The 27,915-nt window shown below is 48.5% G+C and overlaps 1 long non-coding RNA gene across 1 annotated transcript in view; it reads right to left on the reverse strand.

Moving 5' to 3' along the window:
* Nucleotides 1–171: 171 nt before the first annotated feature.
* Nucleotides 172–27,915, reverse strand: part of LOC112549857 — a 32,874-nt gene continuing 5,130 nt past the window's right edge. Inside the window, exons 3-9 of the long non-coding RNA XR_003093430.1 lie at nucleotides 22,014–22,391; nucleotides 17,531–17,686; nucleotides 16,928–17,396; nucleotides 15,156–15,232; nucleotides 12,266–12,339; nucleotides 10,394–10,583; nucleotides 172–756 (exon numbers count right to left, since the gene is read on the reverse strand). This is a non-coding gene — a long non-coding RNA (uncharacterized LOC112549857). The remainder of the gene's footprint in view (nucleotides 757–10,393; nucleotides 10,584–12,265; nucleotides 12,340–15,155; nucleotides 15,233–16,927; nucleotides 17,397–17,530; nucleotides 17,687–22,013; nucleotides 22,392–27,915) is intronic.

The raw sequence follows: 27,915 nt of genomic DNA on the forward strand, positions 1-27,915 counted from the left end.
CATGCCTGCTGTATGGTATTCCAGCATGACCCACAGGATTTCATCTAAACCCCTTTGGGTTCACTGGGAGTTATTCTTACGGACTTTGGGTCCCTCCCATAGCAGATGCGAGTGGTTCTAACATTTGTCAAATACGCAGTCATGCAATAAGCTGAATAAACTAGAGAGGGCGTGAGTTTAAAACTCTTTTTATCCAAGTGACTTTGGGTTTGGAGCCAGACATTTGAGATGACCAAGTTCTAAAACTGGGACGACGCCAGGCATGAGCAAGACAAGGACTTTGAATCCATCAGGCGTAACGCCTAAGCATTGTGTTTTGCCTCCCCGTAATAGGTCAGCATGTTTTACTATGGATGAGCAACCAAAAGATGACAAGGAAGGAAGGAAGGAAGCAAGCTACGTGCAGGACGAGCCACACTTCAAGACAGATCAATTAAAGCAGCACGAATTGCTGTGTTCCTACAGCATGTGACAGAGGCAAAGCCGTTGTCCTTCTTAACGCCTTGGTTATAGTGTCAGCAGTCTCATCCACCAAACTCTCCTTTGAGACGCAGAAGAGGAGAGTAGATAACTACTTCCTCCAAACCTTCTCCATTATTTACTCACTCTGAGAGACTTAACAAGCTTGAAAGACTGAGAAATTCCTGCCTCATGGGCCAAACTCAGTCAGGCCCGGCGTGGTGGGAGGTCCCTCCGGGCGTTGCAAGGTTGGTCGTCCATTGTGAGCAACGTGCTGCTGGTCTTCCTTTTATTCATCTGTTTAGGAAGAAAAGAACAGTGATTTTTTTTTTTAATTTTACTAAATAATCTAGAAGCAAACCTAAAGTCTTTACCCAATCTGTCCTTGAGCAAATATCCCATTAGACTTTGAGACTTGATGACCTTATTTAACGAAGGTTGTCACGGCTGGACTCTGCCGAATCGCATCACCACCCAAATAAAAGGCCAGTTCCCACCATGAGAGTCCCTGAAAGACCATCTTGATTCCTCAAGCCAAATCCCCAGTGGATCAAAGCCAGTTTACCGCCAACAAACCCTTGCTGATTTATACCATCGCCTAACTCTGCGCCCGATACAGCGCCCTCCCCTCAAAAAAGGAAAAGGAATTACAAAAAATGGAGAGATGAAAATCTTACGGCCCAAAAAGGGACCTTAATTTGTCTTTTCAGCAGGCCTCAGAAAAAGAGAAATCTTCCTATTTAACATGCAAGCCTTAGGTCCCCGCAGCAGCGATTCTACCCACGTCAGGCTTGACTCAATGAATGTTCTTGTCCTGACTTGACTCTAACCCTCCCTCCTAACCTGTTCTAGGACAACACAGCATGGCCCTTGGGAAGGGGCTCCTCCAGCCTGCGCCGACTGGCCCATTTCAGCTGTATTTAGAAGACCCTTTTGTTTAATTGTGCTATTTCCTGATGAGGCGAGTACTCATTTTCCTCTCGGTGCGTCATACCCTACAGATCTCACGATGCTCAGATCACCACCTCTCCTCCACTGCAACTTCAGCCGGCATTTCAGCATTTCCTTCAGTCATCTGCAAGCTGGGGATCAATACAAGTGCAAGCCAAAATCGCCTTCAGCAGTCTTTCTTTTCACACTCCCGCATTGCCTTTTTCCATTACACTAGAAATAGCAGGTCCTGACCACTCTTTCTTTCCCTGCAGTTTTCTCAATCCTCAGATAAGGGAGGAGCAGCACCTGCAGCAGCAAAGCCTATGGTGACATTGCCCTCCCATCCCCATCTGCAGTATCTTGCAGGACAAAAGAAAAAAAGGCAGAAAATGCTTTCTGAGGCAATCTTTATACAGTGCAGAGGTGAAGGAAAGGCCTCCCCCCTTAGAGAAACCAAACCAGTTTTTAGTGGAGTCTACTGCAGTTTGATTGAGGACCACCGTCCTATTCCCCAAGGGGCTGCACTTTTAGGTCTTCTTCCCGGGGCAGTCGGCCCCACCGAAACCACGAGCCAAGCACCGACTCGTGATCGTGGCCATGCAGCCGTGCACCACGCTGGGCCCATCTCCCCTGGGGCCGGGTTAAGCGGATGTGAGAAGTAAGTTGTTTGCCGCAAGTAATTTGGCCTACGCCGGTCATGATTGACAAGAAGGGAATGAGGAGATAGGAGTTGGAAAAGCTGTGTTCGGTAACCTTTCCCTTTGTCAGAGATGTCAGCCCCACTCCTAACAACTCACTTCAAAATGAATTTCACATCCTACTTTTGACATCTTTCCCGCCTCCCCAACACTGCCGAGGGAGACAAATTCACCCTGGCAGGGATGGGGGAAAGAGAGCCTTCCCGAGCTCCGGAGAGGACGAGGAGAGGCGGCACAATACGCCAAGAGGCACCTGCAGCCTGAAGGACAAAGAAAAATTATTTGGGAAGCAGTGAGGCGGCTCACCCCGGCAAGACCCAGAAATTCAAAGGACTGATGTCCCTGCTAAAAATCAACAGCACGGTTTAATGAGAAAACATCTGAAGCATTTTGCTGGTCGTGAGGTATTGTCTCACTCCTGCCTCTTCACCTAGCCTGTCCCTGATACACGGCTGTGGTTTTCCCACCTAGAAGGTTATTCAGCTCTTTCGTGGATGCCAGAGTGACACTGTGGGAGTAAAGGAAGGAGAAACCAACTGTAAAGAGAAACCAAAATGTTTTGTTTCTTTTTCTGAAAAACAATAATCCCATCTGTCTTCTGCTTTGGGCATTATGGAGCAATAACAGGGACGCAAAAAGCATGCAGGTGTTTTCTACGTCATCTCAGCAGCGTGCCACTGAGCACCAGACCGCGGCACACCACGCACACTCCCTCCTAAACTGGAAGTAGGCATCTTAGTCCCATGCAAGGCATATACCGATAGCAGCACAGCATCTTAGTACATGCCTACCGCCCCGCGAAGGGTAGCTAGTTTGGGAGGGAGTATGTGCAGCCTGGGCATGGTATTGCTCCCTGGCTTCACCCTGAGGCAGTGCAGACAAACCCACAGAGACATATAGACATCTATAACCCGGTCCCATACAGCTTACAGTCAAAGCAGGACAGACAAAGCTTGGGAGGGGAAACCGAGGCACAGAAAAATGGGATGACTTGTCTGAAGTCACATAGCAGCGTAGTGGGCTTATGAAATCCATCGCTTTATCCTTTGGAGATCCAATACTTAAGAAGGGAGAGAGTAAGTTTGCTGTGCAAAAAAACCACCAAAACAAAAACCAACCAAAAAAAAAGCCCAGGCAGAAAATATGACCTTGCATTTATATTTATTCATTGATGTAGTCATAGATATTTACACACGCACACACTATAAATCGATCGATTGATCTATCTACTGGTAAAATGGTATATACCATAATATATACATTAAGGTAAAATGAATTATGCACACGACAGACAGACCGACAGAAAGAATTATCTGTATATAATATACATCTGTATCTATCTATATCTATAGATATAGATATGTGTGTATATCTATATCTATAGATCTATATGTATATCTACAGATATCTATAGGTATAAAGTGTGTGCATGTATGCATAATTCATCTTACTATAATGTATATATTATGGTATAGACCATCTTACCATTATGTGTGTGTGTGTGTGTGTGTATATATATATATATATGTAGTGAGTGTGTGTGCGTGTGTGTTTGTGTGTGCATAATTCATCTTACCGTAATGTGCCTATTGCTAAAGCTACTGGGTCTATTTATATTAAGACAACACAATTCTAGGTATTTACAATAGGTCCCCCTGCATTCATAAAAGCACATAGGCATAGGGGTCATAGCCCCACCTGCGTTACCTGGGCAGTCCTAAATCTCCACCACGGTTAATATGGTTCAGGAAAGAGCCATAGTGAACAGATGGACTTTACACTGTGCAGTGATTATTAACAAACCCTGGCTCTGTCAAAGCAATGGGGTAATCCCCAGAGAAAACCCTGCAACCGGCATCTGGTCATTAATCTCGGGGCTGTCAGCTGATCTCTGCTGTGGAGGCTGTACGTGGAGAGAGCAGCTAGAAGCTAAGCCTTAGCAGGTGAACCTGGCTTTTAGAAATGCATTTACAAGTGATCGGGGAGGCAGCGATGGGTTCATTTGCTCCTGGGGCTAACCCTGCTCAGCATCCAGGCTGCCGTACCAGGCACTAATGGGAACTCCCCCGCGATCGTCAGCCAGGACTGCAACGCCATAATCAGGAGATCTCCAGGATGGGAAAAGCCATGGAAATGTCTGCATCCCAGAGCAGAAGCTATAATTGTCTCATCTTCTCCATTTCATAAGGAACGGGGTGGAGGGGCTCATGGCCACATGAGCCACCCCATCCTCTAGGAGTTTTTAAATCTCCAGAAACATCCCTCAATTGCAAACCTGCGTGCCAAAGGAAGGGTATCTCTCCAACCGAAGGGCCCAGCCTCCCAGCCAGCTTCATCTCTCCTTTCTGGGTAACACTTCACCTAGCTCCAAGTCATCCAAATCCATAACTCAGCCAGAGATTGAAACAGCAATGATGGAGCATCCCACATGATAACCTCTGGCCTCTGGTTTGGAAAGCCCATCTCAACGCTCATGAGCCAGTTGGCCATTAGGCCTGAACTCAGCACAGCACGTCCTGAAGTGCTTTGGTGAATCAAAGCCGTAGTGATTTGGGATTTCAAACAAGCTTCTCTTTCTTACATGAAGGGCTCCTCATTTTTCATGTATGAGGATGGCATAGCACCTTGATAAACCCACAGAAGCACGGAGCGAAAAGGTAAGAGGCCCAGCCTTTACCATCCAGCTGCACCACAGGCGCAGTTAAGCAATGTCAAAGTGGGTCTGATTCAGTTTTGGTGATTAAACTGATTCAGGTTGCATTCAGTTTTGCTGACAGCTGCTGGAAAACCGTGGAAAGCAAACTGTCCAACAAGACGGCTGCCTTTTCCGTCACATCAGAGAGTTTCAACTTTTCCTCTGCTATCATTTTATTATTATGACTTCTCTTTAAAGAGCTGCTGCCTCCTCAATGGGCTAAGCTTTTAAGTTGGTAAAAACACGAGCTTTTATCAAACCTCAGACCGCAGAAATACTCCTGCATCTTTTATAGAAGAAAACCCCGGTGAAATCAGCTTCCATTAAGCCAACAAGAAGCCATCTGAACTATCTAAAATTATCATAACTAAGAGGACTTCACAGCACTGTCCATGCTGAGGGCAGTGCAAAAAAAGCAAAAAAACCAGCATAAAGTGTAGAGGATAAGAGCGCTGGAACCAGTGGGATTATGTGCCTGATTGCAACTAGTCTTCCAGCAGTCCCCGCAAATGCTGACTTCTTGCATTCGTCATATTAATTATTTTCATTACAGCAGCACCTAATGAACCTGTGGAAGAGCAGGGCCCCTTTGGGCCCTGCACTGTCGCCTATAAACTTCCAATTGGACATAAAATGCCACATTTTTAACAGTGATCCCAATTAACCAGCTCAGCAAGGGATGTCATAGCTTCGTTATTGCTCAAATCTTTAGAGTATATTTGTAAAGGGTCGTCTTCAGGTCACCCACAAGCTGATTTACATCTATAGCCAGGGCATTCAACTCTGACCCCTTCCTGACTTCCAGATTAATCCCAAGTCAGTCCTCCCCTTGCAAAGGTTCATCCAGCCAAACAGTACATCAGGCTGGCTTGGCTAAAACGCAGGCATGTCTGTAGCCCGCAGCACCCAAAGGAGTGGGAGATGTGACTCCCTAGTCTGGATACCCAGGTGCTCATCGCCAGCTGCATCTCCTGGAGCATTAGCAAGATATTTGCACTGCTTTGCTTCCACGCGGCAGCAGATGAGCCTGCAGGAGCACTGCTTTCCAAACAAGTCGAGCAAAAAATGGTTCCTAGGATGCCAATACACCGCTGAGTTCACAAAAACTTGTGCTCGCTATGTATCTTACTGGGCATTAGTCTATACGGTGTGTATCTACCCTCCCATACCAGGTTTGGCAAGCAAGCTAATGGCAACAAATTGTGGTTAGCATACCAAATTTTTCCTAGCGTTGACACGTCCTCATCAGCGTTCCCTCTAAGCTGTGCAGCGTGCATGGCCACGCAGGTGTGCTCATGCCGCACTGCCAGGCACGTCTGCACGGCCGCACAGCTTAGAGGGAAGGCTGATCCTCATTCAGGTGTACTTAATCCATCAGCTAAAGGGATGGTCCTTTAGAGAGGTATAGGTTGCAGCCATGTTGGTCTAAGGACATCACCAGACAAGGTGCTTTGGGGAAATCCGATATCTTTTATTGGATCAACTCAAATAGTTGGAAAATTTCTTCTTTGCAAAGCTTTTGGGTATAAGTACACTTTGCCAGGCTGAGGACGCATCTGCAGTTGGTGTGTGCTCTTCTTAAATGCAGCTATGTTTCTTGGTGAGCTAAACTTATGTTTCAACTCTTCTTTTTTTTTCCCCCCCTTAGGACACTGAGTAGCTATTGACCTCAGTATGGTCTTTGCTTTGGTCATAAAGGAAAGAATGGGAGGAAGCAGTTAATAATGAAAATATAATTAATACTGCCATCCTTGTCTCCTAGGCAGCCATTAGCAGGGACCCTGGAACTACTATTTGCGGAGCAGTTTGATTGCTTTCTGCACAGAGCAACGGGAGCGTCTGACATGGAAAGACCTTACAGGTGCGTCCGCTCTGTCTCCAGACGTTCCCTACCCAGGGACTTGGCTTCTACGCATATTGCTAAATCATACCTCTAGGCTATTATTAGCGGTATTAATTAATGCATCCTCCCTAATTATTCCTTTTTAACGCTCTTAATTGGTTTGAGACAACAAGAAGCTGACAAACAGCCACGTATCGAACCTAGCAAGCCAGATCCTCTGTTGGAGACTGGGTTACAGCAGCTGGGGCTCTGACCCATCATTTAAAACTGAATTATGACTGAATTGAATGCTGTGGCCAGTGTGAAAGAGGGCAAACTGGATGGGATCAGCTGTGCATGGAGGGGCCAAGCTATTGCTTCCCTTACTTCCCACATGTTTGGGCTCAGGCCTATGAATTCCTGACCTATGAAAGATAATCGTGGCAAGTAATACTTCATTAGTCTGCCAAACTCTTCACATTCAATGGCTTTCCAACTCCGTTGGATCCCCCATTCTGCCTCACATGAACTAGAGAGGACGCCCATGGAAACTCAGATTAAGTCAGTCATCCCTGTTAGGCTCCAGTTCCCTAAACTTTTGCAGCGAGACGTGGCCACATCACCTGAACGTGGGCAGCACCACCAATTCGTTGTTCAATACAGAGATTGTGCTGCTTGGCAAGTCCCATCATGCTTATCCAAAGCATTTCCCATCATGCTTATCCAAAGCGTGATTTCCCATCATGCTTATCCAAAATGTAACGTAGCTATTGCATCATTTCCTCCCGTGGTTGACGCCTCCCTTCTGTCATCGCTGTCCGATCGCTATCCTCTGTGTATAACTGAGAACTTGCTAGTGACGCTGCCTACAGGCTATGAACCATTGCACATGTCAGGACTCGGAGGGCATCAGACCTTGCAGCAGGCTTGGATTCACCAATAACGACCGCTATACGCCACTCTGAAGCTCATGGAAAGTGGTGGGGATCTTCCCACGTCCTCCAGTGGTTTTGCACCACGTTCGGCCACCTCGGCGGCTTGGCTTTCTGCTCAGACAATAAGATGCAAGATGGTGTTGCTTTTGATGCACAGGCTGCCTTTGTAGCGCCGAGCTGCGGGAGATCCCAGATCAGGCTGTTGTCAACACGCACAAACATTTCTGCTGTGCCTTTGCCTGGATGCCAAATGTGCTTCAAGCCGAGTTGCAGTGTGCGCTCGTTTGTTTAATTTTGCAAAGCCACATTTGCAAAACTTTGTTCTTCTCAGTTGCTAAAGCCTCGCTTCCTTCTTCCCTGGTGGAATTCACCATCCAGACCCGCTTAGCGGAAAAGATCAAACGGAGAAAGCTGTTGTGTGTTTCCTCCCTATTAATGGTTTACAACTCGCAGACTCTCGTTTTTCCTTTCTGCTGATCTTGTAGAAAAATATATGCCTGCCAAAGAGGTTTCTTGGAGGAGAGAAGAAAGTGTGAATAATGGATTCTGAAGGATGGATAATTAGCAGATCAAATAACCCTGAGAACTGGGTAATTTTTTTTTATTCTTTTTTATTTTTTTTTTATCATCTGCAGATATTTTGCTATTCCCATATTTCTAAATAAATTATGTGTGCCCTCCAGGTACATTTCTGCTCCTAGTTCATGTAATAAAAATGGAGGAGCCTAGTGAGTTTTTATTTTAATGTAACACTTCTGAAAGGGAGGAACTGATAGCTGTGGCTAACGTCGGGAATAGGGTGGGCAGCCCAGCACCTTTATCCCAATGCAAGGATCTCTCTCCAGTTGTCCTTACAGTTTTTCTCTCCCCGTCACTTGGGGAAATCAGAAGTGTTTTATCGAAGTCAGCAGCACTACCCATAGATCACCCCACAACCGTCCCAGAATGGCCTGGGACCAAACTCAGACACCGCGTACATGGCTACAATCCATTGACTTCACTTAGAGGCATGAAGTCAAGTGATGTTTCAGCTGCAGTTGAAGTGCTCACTGCCATTCATTTACTTATGTTACCTCTCAGGCTCCGTTAATTAACAGGAGATTCTCTGATAATTCTAATTCTACAGGAATTAATTGTTATCATTACATGCCGCTGTTCTGGATGAAGCTGAATCAAGTCTCTGGTTCCCAACATCCCTAATTGCATGAAAGCGGAAAGATTTCTTCCCTCCCCAGAGAGCAGCTTTGCTCCTCCAGAGTCGCGCCTCGCCTCCATGGCTGGTTCGCAAGCAATCCAAGAGGAACGAACGCCGAGCGAACACAGCTTGGCGCGCACAAAATTGCAAATAAATGCATGCATTAAAAAAGGGATCCGTTTGCCGCTGCAGTTGAAGTTGTCGGTTGCTCAGCTGTTTGATTCGTGGGTGCAGGCAGGTAATCGGGCTTCCACGTGGGGGGCATTCTTCACGGTGACATTATATTGGATACTGATGATAACATAGCCAAAAAATGTCCCGAGGTGTTGGTTTTAAGAAGCATAAGAAGAATCGCATGAACTGTCCCAGATGCAGTGATGAAACCTAAACAAAGCTTTAAACCTTGGGCCATCGACACTTGCTTTCCTCAAAGCAGCTGCTTCGCTGGGAAGACAGATAAAATTCTGCCTTTGGTGACATGCAGAAGCCATTTGCTAACAGGCTGCCAATGGATTTCAATCCCAGGTCAGCATCCTGATATATTTAAATTCATCCGTTCCACCCACCACCACGATACCCAAGCATCTGCAAAGTCATTGGGCATAATGGATCACAGCCAAATGAAAGGCAATGTCTATATTGAGGACTGCTGGCTCAAGTGCCAGTAGCTGTCCAGTCCAGCCGTAGCAATTGGGAGGTCAGTGCAGGCTGCAAAGCCTGGCTGAGAACTCAGTAAATGAACCCGGTGCTGTGTTTGGACTCCTCCTAGTCCTAGCTTAGATATAGTCCAGGTTTCACAGCAGTCTAACCAACCCTGGATAGTCCAAACTGCAAGCATCTCTAGCAAGATGCGATTAACTGGTGCCCCCCACCCCCAAATAGAGCAAGAAAAATGGACTTCAGAGATGAAAACTTTCACTTCCCAACACCAACCTTCATCCCTGTCAAGGGGAATATTTAATGGCAGATGAACACGGCTGCAAAACTGTGGGCGCAGGCATTGATGTCTGCAGCTGCACTCAGAAGCCTGCAAGTCTGATATCTGGGAAGCTAAATACTGCCCGCAGGGGCAAACAAACCCGTTCATTTATGCATCCCTTTATTTGCACGTCCCACATTTCAAGGTGAGGCAGAGGCTTAGCTAAATGCAGCAGTCTCCATCTGCCAGGTAGGGAGAGACACTGATGAATACCATGAAAGGTGGAGAGAAGTGCCATCATGGAGGTGTCTCCATCAGCTGCCCCATTGAAAAAATAAATTGATCCTTCATTATCCAGTGCAATTAACCTATGTAAATATGTGCTAATGACCACTTCCCCGGCAATTTACTTCCCTCACTCCTCGAGATCCCTGTGCGCTGCCGAGCCGCAAACAACTGCCGTTAAAGATAGCGTTTGTTTGGCAACCAGAAGGCACCTCCAGTTTGAAAGAGAAATCCAGGGGAGCTGGAGAGAAAGCAAAGCAATTAAACTGTCAGGCATGGTACCTTTCCCTTCTGACAGCTTCGGAAAGGTGATCTCAGCTTATTTGCTGATTCCACACACCCGGAAAAAATGCTGATGGCCGTTCTGGCCCCGACGTTGTTAAACACCTCCTTATTGCTCTAATCTGTTCATTTTCAGGCTGGCGAGGTGGGGATTGATTGCTGACACTGACCTGCCGGAGCACTGCAGTGATGAAATCAGGACGGGGGAGCGTTTCTCCCGCAAACTTGGCAAGGAGACCGTGTTTGTTTGTTAGCAGAAGCGGCCAGCAAATGAGGAGATAGAGAGGAAGAGTCAGCAAAGAGGCCTCAGGGGAGCCCGGGGGATTCATCCTTCACAAGGCAGCAGGCCAGCTGGTGATCCTGGATAGGGGGAGAAGCAAAGGCTTGTCTTAGTTTCACCTCTCGATTACTGCAGAGGCCTTGGTGTCTTGGGTTGCTTATACCGAGGACTGGAAGGGATGTGCTTTGATCCCGATATCCTGGGACCTGGACTGCTTTGTGCCTTCTAAACAAGTTCATCGAGCTGTATATGCAAATGCAGAGGCCTGCTGGGCTTAGCCTCCTTTCCCTAGAGACCTGAGCTCTTCACACAGTCCTTGGTGGTAGGCATGCAACTAGTAGCCGGCAATTCTCAACTAAGCCGACGTGTCTGGGAACATGGGGCCCATCTACATGTGCATTGATGCACTTTTCCTAATGCGCATTAAATTGAGGATCTGCCATGTGAGGTAATAAATTAAGGTGCGTTAGGCTGCCCTAATGCATAGTAGCACAGGTGCACGCTTCTTAGGTGATGCTTAATGCTCAGTAGCCCATTTTACTGCGCATTAGCATAACAGCATAGGTTTCAAGGTGCAGTTGCCTATTTTACTGCGCATTAGCATAACAGCATGGGTTTCAAGGTGCAGTTGCCTATTTTACTGCGCATTAACATAATAGCATGGGTTTCAAGGTGCAGTTGCCTATTTTACTGCGCATTAGCATAACAGCATAGGTTTTTATGCACCGCTTTAATATGTAATAAAATAGGCTACTGCACAGTAAAGTGTATGTGTAGTTGTGCCCATTGAATGGTAAGCATTGACTGGCACCCCATATCCACCCTTCTTCTCAGCTAAGACCCTTTGAAGCCCAGCCACAGCAACATGGACTGTGCGGTGCACACCAAATAGCTTCACTCCAGATTGGGGCTGGGGCAATCCTGACCAAGCTCCTAGGCCCCTTCGCCCCCAGCACAGGACCGTCGGGGAAGTGTGTGCAGAGATGGATTCACCCTCTCCAGGTAACCCACAGCAGTGCTGTCTCTCCCAGGGGAACTGGCCTATTTGGGGCCAACATTTTCATGCACTGTCAGAGGACACAGCCCCAAAATTCAAGACTGCCCTGGAAGATTCACCACAGCTGATTATTTCACCCAGGCAGCTGGGGACAGCCTAAAGGCCACCTTAACCTACACTGGGGGCCAAACGGAGGTCTGGCAGGGCCCTGCATCAGGAAGGTACCTATTGCCTCCCCTCTGCTGCTGGACTGAGCTCTGGGCCAATAAAGCTCCTGCACCTTAAGCCAGTCTCCTGAGTAACTGCACCAAAACCAATGCTGGTATTGGGTATGAGGCCAGAACTGGGTCCCTTTGATGCCACCAAGCCCTTTCTCCTCATCCTCCTGGCTGGAGAGCACTGGAAGAGTGAGGGGCGGATAACTTCTTATAAGCAGAAAGCAAAAAGAGCCGATGGGATTTTGCTCAGCAGGCGGGAAGGGACTGAGCCGGGAAATGTCAGCAGCACGTGACAACAGGGAGTTATAATTAGAAAGGCAAAAAGTGGATGGGGTCTCAGGGAGGGATCCTTCTTGCTTACAATTCAGCAACGAGCCCCCTATTAAGAGGTGATTAAAGCAAAGGTGGAGAAGCCCGGGTCCTGGGTTCACCTTAGCCACTCATTGCCATGCTGCGCCCCCAGCACATCACTTACCCTCTCTCCGTCTCGGGTACCTAGTGGGAAAATAAGAACCGCGGTCCCCAGCTTTGAAGCACCAAGACTCACCAGAAATAGGTGCATTCGCATCACATGGCATTATCTTTGATAGACTCTCATCCTTCTCTCCAAGCTGGCTGCACCTTTAGCAAGACAAATTACGTTATCAGGGTTAGAAAGGAAACTTCATTTTACCTTTATTTCCCCCCCACTCTCCCTCTCCAAGGAGACCTTTGATACAGGGAGAAGAGAGAACCTGCATGCCCAAGGTCGCTGCCATCCGCCCAAGGTCACTGCCATCCACCTTAAGAGACTCAGTCGTAGCTTCGTTTGGTCTGTCCCTAATTCCCCCACAGCTACAGCCACAGGTGCGTATATGCAAATCAATCATAGGTTATTAAATCATAAATGATCTCTGTTCTGTAGATAAAAATATAGCAGGATCCCAACAGTGTAATGAAGGCACTGCAGCAGTCCCCAGCTCCACTTGACCCCATGCGACAAAAATCAGGGCAAACGTTATCCCTAGGAGAGCTAACGAAGGTTAATTAAACCTCAGCCGCTCAGCAGGGGCACGGCGGATTCAGAAGCGGAGCCCCAGCAGGCCGCCCAGTCCACCGAGCCCTGTCCCGACGTGAGCATTAGCGGCTCTCGTATAAGCCTCAGGGCTCATTTGCTTGACAAGAGCAAAGCGGGTAATTTTACTGTAGAGCGCTTGCAAAAACGATGCCCTGACTGTTATGAGAACTGACAGGCAAGTTATGTGAGCAGTTAACTGAAGGTTACTTTCGAGGGCCAAACTAGCCAGGAGATCAGGCGTCAATCAGCTCAGGCATGAGAGGAATGGAAGTGAGGGAGCGAGAAACAGGACAAAGGCAGGAAGAGAGGTGAGGAGAAGGAAACCCAGAGGCAGAGCAATGGGCGCACATGGTTTCCTGGACTCTGTGCTTGCTGGTTTAGCAGGGAAGGACCTTTTAAACAGATGCGTTTACCACAGGGGTGCATCACGGCAGGTGCTGGGGAGATGCTTCGGTTCAGGCAGCGCTGCTGGGTCCACACTGTGCATGTATAGGACACTGCAGAAATCCCCTGCCAGTCTTGTCCACAGAAGAGGAGAGACACCCTCCAACCTGTACTTTCATTTCCTTTCCTATTGTTCCCTCCAGCTCACTCCCCAAGGTGCAACAAGAGAAAGGAAGAGCTGTGGGAAGAAACAAGGAAGCAGCCACAGGCAGCACTATGGGGGCAGTTCATGCCGTGTCCAACTTTGACACATTACCAAGGCACACTGGCCCTGTTGGCAGACATGCAGGCCTCGGGCAAAACCCTTTCACCCCCCGGATGCTCCCTAAGAGTTTGTCTAAGCCACAAGGCTGGCAGGTTTGCAAGGGGAAGGGCTGAGCCACCCCCACGCTTGCCCTGACCCCTCAGCTCTGCTGACATGCCAGAAGTCCACTCATGAGACAGCTTTGCATTCAATCCTAGCCCCCGTCCATGAGCTCTTGGCCTCCGTTGGGTTTGAAAACAGCTGCTGGAGACCCACTGGGACACGGTACAGACCAGCCTGAACAGCAGCATGCACGGTCCTCGCAGCCAGAGAGCAATCCCTATAGAGACCCTCCCTGGATGCACATCTGCACGGCAGTCACTCCAGCGACAGCAGCCCATGCATCTGAGCTGGCTTCCGAGTCTGACTCGTGCTGCGACTGTAATTTGGGTTGGCGAGGCTGTTGACTGCATCGTGCACGCCGCCTACCCCAGGCCCAGCGGGGAGCTCCCTAATAACATGCATCCTCTCGCAGAGAGGAAATCCTCCCCGCCGCAGCCTGCAATCTCCCCCAGCAGGACAAGTGCTTTTGTGCTGTGCCAGGCGCGCTCTCTGGGCAAACCTCTTGCTGCAACGCGCACGCTCCCCGGGCACCGCTCTGCAACTGCAACAGGTGTCTTTTGGAGCAAAGCTATTTTCTACGACAGCATGCATGCTCTCTCAGCACAGGGCTCTCTCCTTTCTTCTCAACATCACTGGCAGCTGTCTAGATGCAGAGTCGCAGCCACAGCTAGAGATTGTTTTGGATGAGGCTGTTTTTATGGGCTTAAGTGTAGATCCCAGCAGCTTAGAGCAAAGCTGTACCAGCAGGCTTCAAAGTAGCTGTTCCTGGATTGCACCATCACCAACAGCAGCACTGTTGGGGTGGCTTCCTGTGAACGTGGACCTGGGTTGGAGAAGGAGCCCTCAGATACTGCCTGTTGTACCACTCCCCTGCGGACAGGGGCCCTTGAAACTCAGCTGGAGGCCAAAACACCATTGCCTTGTGAGCAAATCCAGCATCTCTTGGGCTCCCACAAAGCTGGCATCTGACCCCCACCATGTGAAGACCTTGCCAAGATCTCCCCTCCATGCAGGGCATGGAGATTAACACCTCGAAGACCCCATCCCAGCTGGCAGCAAGCATCTGTCTCACAGGTGAAGACAGTACTTGAGGGAAAGTCTGTGGCTGTTTCTCATGCCCATGAGATGCTCAGCAGAGAGCCAGCCCAGAGCCCTGCCAGCTCTTTAGCCCTCTCCATCTCAGGGATTTCATCCTGCCAGAGCTGCAGCTGGGGCTGGGGAAGTGCGGCGAGAGCCTTCAGGCGGGGAGATTTAAATGCATGGTTATTTATTTTCAGATGGGTTCAATTCTGCACCTGTCAACCTTGACAAGCTTCCCCTTCTGCAAGTGTAATAAATACTCGCAGGGCTGGACTGGGGCTGCCTGGGTCTCTTGGGGCTTGGATGGGAACGCTGCGGTGGCAGCTTGGGATTTTTTTTTTCCTTCCCCCATTTCTCCTTTCCCTCCTCCCCCGCTCCAATCTCTGATTTCCAGCTCCCCTGGCGAGAAGGTTGCAGCGCTCTGCGCGCTTGCGGGGCGTGCCCTATCTTGATGGATAGGAGGAGGCTTGACGCAGACAAGTACTAAACCTGAGAGCGCGTCCGTTGATTTTCCGATCACATCCCGAACGGGCTGTCAGCTTCCAAAGGCACTGGGATTTATTGCGCTGAAATATAGCAACAGCACCAACGCGTGAGGAGCCTGCCGAGTTGCACGCACCAAAATAAAAATGCAGGGCCGCGCCAAGATATGAAATACGTCTTAATTACTTTCCATTTTAGCACACCGAGTTTTATTTTTGCAAGTATAGATGGCAGCGGTGTGCAATTAGCTCTAGCTTCCATGCTGCTTCCTTCGAGGTCTGCTTGGATGCTTCATCCGGGCACGGGCTCTCTCTGCTAACAGAGGACACTGGTGCAGAGAGGAAGGCAACCTTCATCAGTGCCGCGCCGTTTACCCCGCACTTCAGCTCATTAAGAGTCCCTCCCCTGCACGTCTCTCCATGAAAGCTTTGAGAGGGGACATTATTATAATTATTTTTGGAAGGGGGTCAAGCAGGCTCCTTTAATTGATTCCTCGCTGACCTTTCCAGTCCATATATTTCAATAATGGCCTCGCAGTGCAATCGCATTTGCTGTATGCGGTATAATTCCCCAGGAGCACAGAACCAGGATGTCTCTGCCTTTAAGAGTTAATCTCTCCACGTCTCCTGTTCCCTTCCACGTTCTCCCCGCTCGCTCTCTCATGCAAGCATGGCAACGGCTAGCGACTGTTGTGCCAGTATTTGTTCTTTGCCAAACAGTTGCTCATCACAATTATGGGACTTGAAGACTGAGGTGTGAATTTGAGTTTACCCCCAGTGCAAAAACCATCCAGATCCTTCCCCGCCGGCAGCATCGCTGGTTGGCTCAAGACCGGCAGGGAACACTGCAGGCTGACAAAGCGACTGCACAAAGTCGCCCAAACACGCAACCCTTCTGGAAACCATCGACACCACCTTAAGCTAAGTTCAGCCTTCAGCTGGCAGCTCCCCAGGAGCCCTCTGGGCTGCACCTGATTTACCTATAATGTTGCATAAACATTTTAACCCTAACGAACCGCACCTGCACTTCCGGCTGCAGCTTGGTGCAGAATATAGTGGCAACCAGCTCTGGTTCACCAGCAATTAAACCCCACAGCAGAAGGGGTCTCTCCACACCCTGCACTTGCAACAAGGGGGAAATCCATCATTACTGATGTGACTCGAGACATTGGTTGTGTTTGTTGTGCTCTCGGGTACTAACAGCCCTTTAAACCCAATTCTTGAGATAGCCGTTGTTGGTTCAACCCAATGCTTCACCCATAACTCAAGGGGACTCTATTGACTTCAGATGGCTGGATCGGGCCCCCTTCATACAAAACACCTGCCTGGTGTGAGGCCTCACTCAACTCTCTCCTTGCCCAAAAGCCTGCCCTGCCATGCAGGTAGCTACTGGCTAAACTGGGAAGGTTTTGCTATCTTTAGGTTATTCCAAAGTCCAGGCCAACACAATGGAGAGAGGGCAGGTCTCTACGCTATTCCAGCCCCCTTCATGTCCTGATGTGTCTATCAACTGCTGTTGGATTATGCCCCTCCATAGTAACACAAGAGCTATGAAGCTGGCCAGAAGGGCCAGGCCTAGACGCAACTGGAATGACTCATCCTGTAGCAGAGTTTATTTTTAACAAAGCCAATGCATTTTTGCATCACGGAAGCCCCTCCTCCCCTCCCATGTCCTATTTTATAACCAGTGGATGGTTTAGCTTCTTTTTGCTGCTTTTCTGCTTTTTACATTTCCACCAAATGGGTCATTTTAAAGCAACTGTACGCGCACACACATACCTCCTTTCCTACTCATCCGCAACTTGGGCATCAGGTTTCAAATGCTCAGAGATCTCTCTAGCTGAGTTATGAATGCCCGGGTGTTACCTTGCGTGGTACAACCTTGTGCAACACACAGGCTCCTTGAGTTGGCATCCCGTACCCGCCTGGTAGCACTGCTCATCTCTCCGGGTCTAAAGCTAGCAACATTTTACATGCAAGGTAGATGGCTAGATAGAAAAGGAGACGATGCTTTCCCCAGCACTGACCAGTACAGGCCATGATCTCCAATGTTTCCTGCACTTCGCCAGCTGCGTCCTCTTCCCTTCTCATATATAACATGATTTGCTGATACATTGTGATGGGCCGCATCCAAGAACACAGTGAGTCATGGAGGAGACTGGGAGCTCTTTCTTCTCCAGTACAGCGTTTCCACAAGTTAGGGTGAATCATTTGGATTGTATTGATGAAAATTAATTTCTTCCTAAGGCTAATAAAGAAAAAAAAAAAGCTTGAAAACTCCACTGGGAAGGGGGAAGTGAGGCTTGAACAGACTCCATAAAGTCTGGCTCTGTTTTACGTTTTTATTTCAAATTAGCATACAACAGAGAAAGAGCACCTTACCTAGACTGGGTGGCATGCAGCCCCTGGCGTGCACACAGATTCCCCAAAGCAGACCACCTCTCAGAGCCAGATTTCTGCTCCTGAATGCCTCGGAGACCTGGCTCCCAAGTTGTTTTGGAAATCAGATTCCTGACATCTCTGCACCTTGGTTTTTGCCTACAAGAAAAAAAATCCACTTAGCAGGAGCACTGCAGATCAGTACCGCAGTTTGCAGACCACGCACAAGAAATGTAGTTCACTGCAAATGCAATGTGTTAACATGAGAGAGTTCAGCAGAGACCCATAAACTTTCACATCGTCTCCTACCCGGTTCCCACTTTGTCATCTTTGGCTTCAGTTGGGAATGCATGGACCCACCCCTCACATTGATTTGGCAGATAGCAAACAAGGTGAGGATGACTGATGATAATAAAATGTTAACAACAGAAATTTAACTAGGATAGCGCTATTTCTGTAGCCCTCAATTGCATTCACTTGGACCACCTGGCTAATGCCTTCAGTTAACAAAAAAATGGGGAATGGTTTAAATGCAGAGGGATCTGTAGTGTTCCCCAGTACAGAAAAGATGTGGACAAGTTGGAGAGAGTCCAGTGGAGAGCAATGAAAATGGTTAGGGGCTGGGGGACAGGACTGGTGAGGAGAGGCTGAGGGAACTGGGCTGATTTTGGTTGAAAAAAAGGAGACAGGGAGGGGATTGGATAGCAGCCTTCACCTCCCTGCAGGGGGGCTGCAAAGAGGATGGAGCTGGGCTGGTCTCAGTAGGGGCAGATAACAGGACAAGGAGCAATGGGCTCAAGCTGCAGCAAGGGAGGTTGAGGTTGGATATTAGGAAACATTATCTCACTAGGAGGGTGGTGAAACACCAGAACAGGTGATCCAGAGCGGTGGTGGACTCTCCATCCTTGGAGGTTTTGAAGACCTGGGTAGACAAAGCCTTGACTGGGATGATGTAGTTGGGGCAGGGGGTTGGACTAGATATGACCTCCTGAGGTCCCTTCTAGCCCTCATTTCCTATGATTTTTATGGTTAGAACTATCCCTTTGCAGAAAACAAAAGAGCTTTGTTCTTATCCTTTCAATATTGTCTGAACAAATACCATTAAGGAAAAGCAACTAATGCAAAAAGGAATAAAGAATAGAAGAAGTTTTAACCCATCCCGTAACACACCAGGGAAGAACAGAAATGTCTGACTTCTTTGAAACCTTAAACTCCCATTTGTCCAAGAAACAGGGAGCTTTTGGTCTGTTTATATTTGGACTTGTTGCAACACAGCCTGGATTGCAAGATGGAGCTATTACCATTTACCTGCGATGCCACAAACACAGTGAATTTTGGAAAATACTAACCAAAAAAAGGAAGAGAAAAGTGTCTGAGATGCACCCCCTGCAACTTCCTTACCGTCAAACCTCCCCCACCCAGTTTTGGCCAGCAGAAAGTTGACAACTTGCAACAGAAATCCTAGTAACATTGCTTTTCTTTTCCCAGAGATAAATATCATGTAAATTCTCTCAAATTACTTAGTAACTAAGAAAGATATGGTTGGTAAATACCTTGTCACTACATAATACAGTAATTACATAGTGTGCATACAGGTAGTAATTATATCGACTGCAGATTACTTACTGATTATACTTAGAAGTAATTACCATGTCACCTGCTCACTCTAGGTTACAGCAGAAATAATCCTATATTCAATTTAGGGAAAATGTCTTTCTCCTCCAAAGACACCCTGTACCCTGCAGTACACACAGCATGAGGGGGCTTGGGCGAGTTAGAAAGTGGATTCACCCCCATCGCCTGTAGGAAGAGCTTATGCTGTTGCCCAGGTCCTCCATGGCTCCACATTTCCCTCTGAAGCCTAGAGATGGCCCAAACTCACCAACAAAAATATGAACTTCATGAAGGCCAAAGAAATTTTGCAAGATTTGAAAGGACACTTGTAAAGGAAGCAAGGAGTAACTAGTTAGAGACCCAGACACCAAAACCCACAGGGCACGGGAAGACCACACACTAGTTATAGCAACCACTCTCCATTCCCTTGGGACTAATGAGACCTGGGGCATCTCTGCTTCGTCCCTTCAGACACCTATTCCCCACAATCTCCTTACAACAAGGCCATTTTATTCTGCAGCCTTAGAGAAGGAAGGACCTTAAAACAACAGCCCAACCCAAATCCTACCTTCCCTCAAAGGCGACTTTCAGAGACTTAGCTTCTCCTGAGCACAGCTCTCAGAGCTGTCCCCATGCACTCCAGATGGAAGAGCCCTTTCAAGTCAGCAAATTTTGGTAGGCTTCGATTCCTCCTGGCCAATCAGGACCCATAGACAGCTAAAAACCAGACTCATCAGAGCAAACGGTTCTGGCATGGTCCCTTAAGACCTCCGACGTAGAAGCTGTTAGGTGAGTGTTTCAACCTAGCATCTCCTCCTGCCTCCAGAGACATTCCTGACGGTCCCTCTAGTAAGAAACACTGAAACCAGACAATCATACAGAAAACATCATCCTATCGCCAGGCCGAGATGCAGGATGAACAGGTACTGATGGGGCGTTGCAATCTTAGACTCTCCTTCAGTTGCCAGCTCTTTGAGGCATGACCTCTTTTTTCCCCTGGGTTTGCAAAGCACCAAGCATGGTGGGATCCTGGTCTGGGGCCAGAGAAGGGGCTGCAGGCTGGTGGGGCGCAGTATCTGGGAATAAGATGGGCAAGTGGACTCAGTGAGACCCCAGTGGTGACTGCATGGGGCTCGGCCCTGTGGCAGAGCTGTGATCCGCTGCCCACATGCCCCTGCAACAGGTACAGGATCCATGGGCAGGGGCATGCAGGAAGCAGATCATGGATCAGCCCCAGCCCCATGCGGTCACCCCAGCCCTGGCCCGGTAGCCTGCCTGAATGGAGACCAGCCAGGACCCATGTGGGCAAGGTGGAGGGTCAGGTGGGGAGCTGCATCTGGAGCTAGGGCTGGGATCTTGGGATGTGACGGTTTGGGGCCGGGGCACAGCCGTGATTTGCACCCTGCCTGCCCCTGCCCGTGGAACCAGCACCCATCCCAGGGGCATGCAGGCCTCTGAGCTGCAGAGACTCCTGCCCAAAACTGAGTTTAAAGCAGCTCTTGATCTTGAGGTCCAAAAACAAAAAGAAAGAAACCAGACTGGATGCATCAACTACCAAATTATTTCTTCTACATTACAAGTCAGAGACCATTTCTATCCCTCAGAAAGAGGAATAATGCATCAGTATTCACTTCACTGCTCACTTGTAATCCAATGTGAGCACAAAATGGACACTAGCAACATTATCATCAACCCTAAAAGACTACGGTGGGAAGAGAAGAACTGGAAGGGAAAAGCCATTCCTAGACAATGCCAGCTCTGACAAACTGATGGCTTGGGACATGATGTTTCACCCTTTGTGTCCAATGCCTTCTCCCTTATTAACATCTTATCTGTGTGCCAGGGAGAGAAAGTGAGCCTTGGCAAATGGTCAGGAGTCAGCTTTCTTGGCACACGGTGCCCTGCCAATGAAGGAGTTCAAGAGCAAACAGGAGAGAGTTAGAGGAGGGGGAAAATGGCTGAAGATGGGGAAGGAGGCAGGCAGGGTGAAGGCCGGGATGACCCATAGCATGGTCTAGCACTTGGATGCCAGATGTTGAGAGTGAATCCCAGTTTGGCCACAGACTTGCTACAGTTTTCTTTGTGTCTCCCTTCTGCAGACCAGGACGGCAAATACTTAACTCACTCCATGACATGGGGGTAGGAAGCGTGAACAGCATCGACTCAACACCTTGAGAGCATGAGTACAAGCTCCCCTGAAAGCCCTGGATATCACCATGTAACCCTTTGCTTGCAGCTGTCGTCCCTTAGAACAAAAAATCTTCTGCACTGATTGTGGCTGTTGTAGGGGTAGGTAACACCATGGCTCAGTGCATAGGCACTGACTTTTATTTTTGCCAGGGGGTTGAGAGGACCTAAAATGATGGGCATGTGGAAAGTTTTACACATTTCAGGTGACAGCCCTCTTCACACGTGGGGCTAGGACCCTTGGGCCCCCACATACCCAGCACCTCTGTCCCAGTGCACTCTAGAGGCTACAGTTTGTCTGAATTCATGAATGAAGTGAATTGCTTCCTTTAGATCTACTCAGATCCTCATAAGATGCAATGCAGCCTGCTCGCAGGTCTCTGCAGAGCAAGTGGCTGGACCCAACTGACTTTGGTGCAAGTGCTGGCATTTCAGCACTGGACCAGAAGAAGAAGATGCTGCTGCTCCCGACTTGAGGGGCACTGGTAGGTGAGAGAGGAAGCCTGTACTGACCATCACATTGATGAGATGCATGAGGTTCAGCCCTGGGCTGCAAATACTGTTTTTTAATGAGTGCAAATAACATCATCGCGAAGGCAGGAGAGAGGGGGCTAAAAGAGGAAAAAGACAAGAAAGAAAGATTTCTGGGGGTGCTGCCTGCCAGGTCTGGGCTGCGTTCACCGACCTGCACAGCTTCTGAGACAGAGCATCAAGGAACATGACACGTTCCTCATGGTGGGCTCCAGACTACAACTTCAGCACCATGGACAGCCCCTCGCAGTGGAGGAGAATAGTCTTCCATCATAGTCTTATCCGTGGTCTGAAGACGGCAGACGAGGATTGACAGCTGGGGCACGTTTCCATGCAGGGTGGTTGGCTCTGGGTTCTTGGTTCGAAACTGTGATAACCAGGATGATGGAAATCAGGATCAATTGGCTGTATTAACAGCCATGCAGGGAAATAACGTGCAATTCCTACTTCCAGCTGGTGTCAGAAGCCCTTCCACAGATCAAGTGTCACAGCAGTAGAAAGCTCATGGGGATGGAGAAGAGAAGCTATGGATCTGGAGAAAGGAGAAAAACAGAACAGGATAAAAATGATGAGCACCGTTCATTACCATGCCTTGGGACTGGCAGCAAATTTGCCTTTTGTCGCATTTGCACAGCCTTGCATTGCTTCCTAGGGCTACCGCGTAGGGTGGCGAAGTCAACTACAAATGCCACTCAAGAGTCGTTTGGCTGTGAAGAGTAGTGCCCTCCCTGCCCCATATCAAATAACCAACCCACCCCCATGAGGCATAACTTCAGTATCAAATAAAACGTACAAGATTAATGAGTGCCACCAAACGAGCAAGTCCTTGAACACCGGCATCATTCCAGCAAATGTATGAAGAAGAAATGACTCCAAACAGCACGGAAAATATTAATATTGCATGATAGCGTGGTTAATTCCCAAATCTCAGCCCACATTATGAATCAAGGGGAAATGACAGATCCAACAAGCCCTGGCTCATCCGGACACACTCCCACCTCTTGGAGGCAGTTGGGCGAGATGTCAGGGTCAGTTCCTTCAAGTGAACACAGATCCTGTACACGCCAGCATGCTCAGAGCAAAGCTTTAAAAAATAGCTCAAAATACCTTTAAAATCTATATAATATTTGCATATCTGCCTAGAGATACCTGGGAAAGGAAACAGAGTGAGGGAGCAGAGGGGCTCAGCTTTTTATCCTCCTGCCCATGATGGGACACTGTTTCACCCCAGTTGCAGCAAATCAGCTTCCTTGGGGAGGAAGAACCCAAAGCAGAAACCAAAAGCCCAGCTCTCCCCTTCACCCATTTCATTTCCAACCCACTCCACATCACTGGAAAAAAATCAACCCAAAGGCCCAATTCACGGGGAAAAAAACAAGCCCAGTGGTCCCTCCTACTGCTCTCAGCTTCCCTGAAATGAGGACCTCCTCCAAGCAACTTCATTGCAAGGCCCAGCCCCTTCCCTGCTGGAGTCCAGGACCAGGCCGGGTGCTGGAAGGATCTTTGCCTCCCCTCCAGCCTGGGGAAGATAGCAGTAGAGGCCAGAGCCGCTCCCCTGGTACATCAGTGCTTCTTGCTAAGCTACTGCTTCCATTCCTCTGGGATGGGGCTTTCCTACACTATATCCCGAAACTGGAGAAAAAGAAGGGGAGTCTCTTGTGACCGAGGACTACTTGAGATACCTGTAGTCTTTGGGGGAAGAGTCACAGGGTTGGCAGCACTGCACATCTCCTGACCTCTCTCCACCAGGACTCCCCACACCATCAGTGGTGCATCCCCTATGTGGGGCTTACATAGCCCAAAGTGCTGTAAAGTGGTTCCCCAAAGCCAGAGTTGGATACCACGCTGGGTGAGCTACCCAGTGCCATGCAAGTGGAGCTAGAATTTAATCTGTTCCTGGTTCCCAAGCCCAGTCCTCATTCCTTTGGCAGTTTGGTTCTTCAGCAGGTATTTCATCAAGAGGAACAACCGGCTGGTTTTCTCCACCCACCTTTCTGCCTTGCACTGGTGAGACCCAATGCTGCAAGACATGGCAGCCTCACCTTGCAGACTCCACTCTGTTGTAAGTGTAGAAAATCCAGTTCTCCAGTGCAAGGGCAGTGCATACTCTTGCTAAGAGCACTGCCGTCCATGTTGCTACGAGACCCTCCACCTACCCAGGCATTTCTAATGCAACATCAGCATCATCCACACCTAGATCCACCTCCTTCACAGCAGACTTAGCTTAGCTTTGTCCTGCCTTTGAATATTCCCTCTCCCTTCTCCATCCTTGCTAATTCTTCTCTGTGTCAGTTCAAGATGTACGTAGCCCAGCCACAACAATTTCCCTGCGTAGCATGGCTGTCTCGGGGAGAAGTTTTAGAATAACAGCAAAAGACAAGGAGGTCCCCAAGGGGGAAAGGCGACAAGCCTGAAGCTTTCCATTAAAGTAATCTGCAGCTTCTGTGTGCAATGCCTGGACTTTGCATTTCAAGTTAAATGTTTCCCTTTCAATTATAACTTAATAATAATAGTCATTATAACAGTAATAATAATAATAATAATAATACTTTTCCTGTCCAGTGAACATGTGAAGACTCAAGGAAATATCATCGCTCTCTGAATATCCCACCAGCAGTTAACAAGAGGTGAAAATTAAGTTTTCTGAACCCTGAGGAATTGTTTGCAAAAAGTGTTGGCCTGCATGAGAATTCACACATTTATTCACCCGTGAAAATCTGACGGTCCTCTGGTGAAAACAGTGTACAAGTTTGAATCTCCCCCGGAGCCAAGCAGGCAACAACCACAAAAATGCGACAGGGCGTTAGTAAAATGGTTTGGTAAATAAAAGCTTTGCTCTGCTCCCTCCCAGCAACTTGGAGGAGGGGAAAGGCAGTTTGCCCAGTGGAAAATAGGTTGCTGACAGTGGGAATTTGTGCATGTTCCTCCTTTGTGATCTTGGATCGTGAGTGTGCAAAACAGGAGCGTGGCACTGTCCGGATAGAGCATACCCCACATTGCTGCCCTTAAAGCTGGGTTTCAGGCATGCCCAAAGGCAGTCAGCTGGCAAAGTAGGGCCTGACTTGGTACTGTAAAGTTATAGGACTTTATTGCCACACTTGACACTTTGCTTAAACCCCTAACTCCTGGAGTCACGTGATTATGGAGGTTTCTCATGTTTCATTTAAAAAAGGAGTTTCTATCCTACATTGTTACATAGCAAAACTGGACAATATGACCTGAGTGCCCCCTACAGGCTCCCAAACCAGGAAACTAATACAATACATCCAAGAAACAGTGTTTAAAAAGGCATCTAATGTTCTGATAAATCAGATTAAACCAATCTGACTACCTGGAAGGGACTCCGGTTACATGAACAATGAGTCCAAGGCTATATATTTATGTGTCTGCTTTCTAGCTCCTCAAGTCATTCTCTAATCACACATCTTCTTTAAATAAAAGTTGGGGACCTAATACAGAGAGCAGAAATCATGTACATCCATCACTTAAACTTGTTGTTACCCCCATTCCTCCCTTTCCATTTGCCCCTGGACTCTCTCACAGTGTCTCAGCATAGGACCTGCTCCAGCAAACATGCCTGGATAGATGTGAGTATGATGATTTTAAAGGGACCGTGCAGTCTAAGTGAGGTAAGAACCAAAGTCTCTTTTCCTAGAGGGACTTGGGCACCTGGTAACGTTCACACCAAAAATATAAAGCAGGTTTGTAACTCGCTGGCTAACCTGAATCAGCAAACACAGGTACAACAGCAGCAAAGACGAGGCAAGTGGCGTTTTAATGCTGCTTACTGATTGCAGTTCAGGTCAGCTAACAGGAGAGCCCAAAGTTGAGCTCCAGGTGCTGAGATGAGTGAAACTGCAGAGCTGCCCTGTTTTCATTGCTCGTTCAGCTGCAAAGCACCCTCCCCACCTGCTCCTTGGGTTTCCAAAGTGCCTAAGCTATGGCTGAAAATAGGATTTGGTCTCTTAAGTCATGTACAGGACTTGGGTTTTATTAGCCCTCACTTGAGATGATCTATGCAACTCATTTGTGGCTTAATTGCATAAGGACCATTCCAAGCTGATGCCAGCAGAATATCTATAGCCAGATGACACCACTCTGGTCTTTTATTTTAATTCTTCTATCTGTTCACATGTCGATCCATAATGAGGAGCCCATCAGAGGCCCTGACCAGTCGCTTGCATGCACAATAGCATCTGGATTGTACAGCAATAGAGGCTTTGCAAATGCATTACCACTGCCGTGGAAAAGCCATCTGTATGGGTAGGGTCCAAAAATGCTTCTCGTGAGGTTGAGCCAAGACTGAGAATTGGAAGCTGCACATGACGTGGGCAGCAGCAATTCAAGGCATGACACTGCCTGGATAATAACTGGCTGGTGCCCCTGGGATCCTGGACGAGGTACAGCCTGTGGGCTGTGTAACGGAGCTATCTTGGGGCATGGAGCGGGAGGACAAGAGATGGCACCATCCATCCTAGCAAGGATCATCACTACCCACCTGCCCTTTTTGTACACAGGAGTCTCAGGGACTTGGGACCCATCCATGCTGGGAGCATATCCAAATGGATGATGGACACCCTTCTTCCCCCACTGTGGCTAAAGGCAGATACCACTTAAGCCTGCTATTATATACTGTGCACACGCACTATATGTGCTGCCATGCATCCATCTGGCATCAGGATCTGTGTAGAAACAGGTCATTAGAGTGGGGACGGTTGATTCACGCAGGCCTGGCACGTTGGGGATGAAAGCAGAGCCCCCCGATCCATTCCAGCTCCACTGCACATCCGAAGCAGAATCTCCCTGTCGCAGCAAATGGAGCATGCTCCCCTCTCCCGCGCTTCCCCTGGAAGTGAAAGGATATCATTCAGGCATGAATCACTCGCATCAGAGCAGTTTCGCTCCCGGATCCCTCCTCAGCCTGGAGCCGGCATGCTCTGCTGACTTTGGCTGTGACGGCAGCAGTCACTGCAGCGTTATGGGAAGGAGAGGTGAAGGCACAGCTCTCTGCCGTCAGCTACATGAATGTGTTGCATATTATTGCAGCCCAGGGAAGTCAGGCTTGGCCCAAAGACAACCTGGCATCTGCCCGGTCTTTCCAGAGGAAAGCAAAGCAAAACGGGGCTGTACCACCACAGCCGAAATGCAGGCGGTAGGAAGAGTGACTTGCCTATTGGCTGCTCCAGACAGTAGGAATGACATAACCGGCCACTACAACCAGTTTCCCCAGTCCACAGGTGTTTAGTTCACCGAATGCTTCACCTGTAGAAGGCCATGGGCCAATTCCCATTAGAGCATCCTTCTCTTTTAAAAGTCAGTGAGTTTTGCTTGGGAATTAGACATACATATATGGATATATTAACCTCACAGCCGCTCCCATTTGTGATGGCAGTCACGGCCATGTCATCAATTAGATCCATTCCCTTCTGACCCCCCATCCTCCCCGGGGCCTCCACTATGGGAGTTCTTCTATGCAAGAAGAGTTCCCATACGGCTGTTTAAGCCAGCTCTCTGTCTTCGTGGCACTGCTCTTTGCCACTGGAGAATGGAGGTGAGGCCAGGATCTGGCTCCATGCATTTTAGATGCAGGTGACTTGAGCAGGTGGCCCCATGACTTATGGGTAATGCCTGGGGTGCTGCCAACTTGGAGGTATTCTGCAGGAGCCTGAATTGGCTCTGGCTTGAGCCTCCTCTCCCTAAGGCCCCCCTCATTAGCCTCACATCCCATCACTAAGCAGCTTCATCACCAGTGCCTGGAGATGCACAAGGAGGTATAGAAACTAAGCAAAGAAAAGGTTGCAACATTGCACAACACTAAGGGAACACCACACAAGTACTGACACTGCCCCCTTATGCACTTTGGAGGTTGACTTCAGCACGGGAACAGGGTTTGCTCATCCACTGCCTGACAGTCCCTCCCCAGCCCTCCGCCTGCTGCCTCCTGCCCATGGGCACGCTCTCGGCCTGTTACTAATTCGGGTTTGTCCCTTTGGTTCACTTCACTTATTTGTTGTGAAGGGAAACAAAAATTAAGAAAAACAAACCAAAAAAAGGGA

This window comes from Alligator sinensis, unplaced genomic scaffold, assembly GCF_000455745.1.
Source record: "Alligator sinensis unplaced genomic scaffold, ASM45574v1 scaffold550_1, whole genome shotgun sequence".
Taxonomy (NCBI): domain Eukaryota; kingdom Metazoa; phylum Chordata; order Crocodylia; family Alligatoridae; genus Alligator; species Alligator sinensis.